Here is a 2,311-nt window from a genome sequence, read left to right as displayed (position 1 = left end):
GGCCTGACCTTATAATTACTGAAGGCTCCCTAAAGTAGGAGGTTGCATGACCTGTATTAACCACGTACACAGGGACTTGTTTACAAATATTTATTTTTTTATTTTTTGTTTACCTTTTGACTTTAATCTGTATTGCTAAAAAAAAATAACTTCCCCTACAAGAAATGATGTTGTAAAGTTACGATTTGAAAAGCTGGTGTTGTGTTTTTCCCCGAAATAAATTTTAACTGTTCTTTTGTTGGTTTTAATTAATTTTAACCGTTCTTCTGTTCTGTTAGTTTAAATGCTACTGCATTATTATTATCAACGAGTTACTTCTACCAATTTTCCTCAAGCAGCGCCCCATTAGAGGATGTCGGCGACCCTTGTAAATAGTCTTATTAGACTCATACTTTTAAAAAGTTAACAATAAAGAGAAAATGAATATTTGTAAACAAATACAAAGGCCTTTTCTGAATATAGTCCCTGTGGAATAACATGTGTAGCACTCCCAAAGGCTGCAATATTCTTATCCATGAGTCTGTCGTGTTTGCGTGTGTACCCTAGTCATGGGTCCCCCTTTCGGCGAAAACGTCTAATAGAAATGAGTAGATCTTTGGAATCTGGAATGCACACTTCAGTGTAAAAACTAATCTATGTACACCCCCCCCCCCCACCCAACCCCCATGATTGTGTGTGTGATTATGATTAATTGTATACGAAATGAGATACTGTAGTTTGGTATCACTGAGTTCAACCATTAGTAGACTAGAGTCCAAGTTTAGGATCAAGGTTAAGGTAGTTTACCCCTCAGTATTTACTCAACCTGTGTACAGCTACATTTACACAGCCTGTATTGTTCTGTGGATGAATCGAAGGGAGGGTCACTGTTATTAAGTACAACACGAACAAGAAGTCACCGACCCACCCCCGGCTGTAAAAACTGATCGCTTCCTTAGTTTTACTGTTTTATCATGCCAAATCTATGTGTTTCCTTAGTTTTAAATTATTCCTGCAAAGCGCATGCGTGCATTCTTTAGGAATTGATTCAGTTAGAGACTTAGTTTAGTATTTGCACGAATTCTTAGAAATTGGGCAATAATACCCCCTAGGCAAATGATGGATTGTAATATATTCATGAGATCGATACTAGACTAGGGAGCTTTCAGTAATTGTGGGAGGGGAGATCTAGAGGACCAGGAAATGGCGTGTGTGTGTGTGGGGGGGGGGTGTTCCAGATTCTACAAATTCATACTTGGGAGGACCGTATTTTAACAAATTGAATTGGGGAGGGTCTTATTATCTAACTTTATTCATTCTGTAAATATGGCATGCCACTACTACCACATCCCATCACTACCACAGTCATATACCGCGATATCAGATCATATCAGTCAAATCGCTGCTGACAACCATGCCGTGAACCAATTGTTAGTTGTACTGTAAGGAGGGGAATGGGTCTCACAGGAGTGAAGGGGAAACACTAGTAAAATATTGGTGTTTAAGACAAGTGGGGATAATGCGGTAGAGGGAGGATGTTGACAATGGGGTTTTGTGTATCAAAATTTATGTTATGACGATATTCCCAAGCTATATTAATAAATGTACCTCAAAATATCTAGATCCCAAACTTGATCATGTCTCATCTACGTCATTTAGGTCTACTAAATTGTTGGTATGCTCGTGTGATTGAATTGCTGCTGGTTCGAAATTAAATGATTTAGTACTATTTTTCCATTTAAAGACGAAATCTTTATTATTATTACGTCCGGTTAAATACGGTGTGGGTGTGTAAACATCTTTGAGATCATTAAGTGCAAATCCGAGAGGTGTTATCCTACCTAGTCCAAAATTTGATGGCATATTATATTTTGTATATAATATATAATATATAATATATATAAAAAAACAATGAAGTTGTATATAAACAAAGAATCTAATGATATCACTACCAGTTTAACAGAAACGCTGACTGGTTATAAACAGATACGACTGTTGGAGTGTAAACTATATAATTCCTGGTATAATATTACGAAAGAAAACAATGAAATTGCTTTTACCGCTAACAATAAAACATCAGTTAAAAAAATAGAACCAGGTAATTACAATGTAGATACATTATCACAAGCGATTGGTAGAGCAAAATTGATTAATTTTAAGAGAATTTTGCCAACAGGAAAAACACAGATGATACTCGATGATAATGTTAAAGTAGACTTTTCAAAACCTAAGAATTTTGCGAAAATACTTGGTTTTAAAGAGAAAGAATATAGTGCATCGGGTATTCGTCCAAACAAAGCAGATTTTCTTCCTGTGACTGAATACGTAGTCT

This window comes from Glandiceps talaboti, chromosome 18, assembly GCF_964340395.1.
Source record: "Glandiceps talaboti chromosome 18, keGlaTala1.1, whole genome shotgun sequence".
Classification (NCBI taxonomy): domain Eukaryota; kingdom Metazoa; phylum Hemichordata; class Enteropneusta; family Spengelidae; genus Glandiceps; species Glandiceps talaboti.
The sequence above is the reverse complement of the archived record's forward strand: the minus strand, read 5'-3'. Positions refer to the sequence as shown.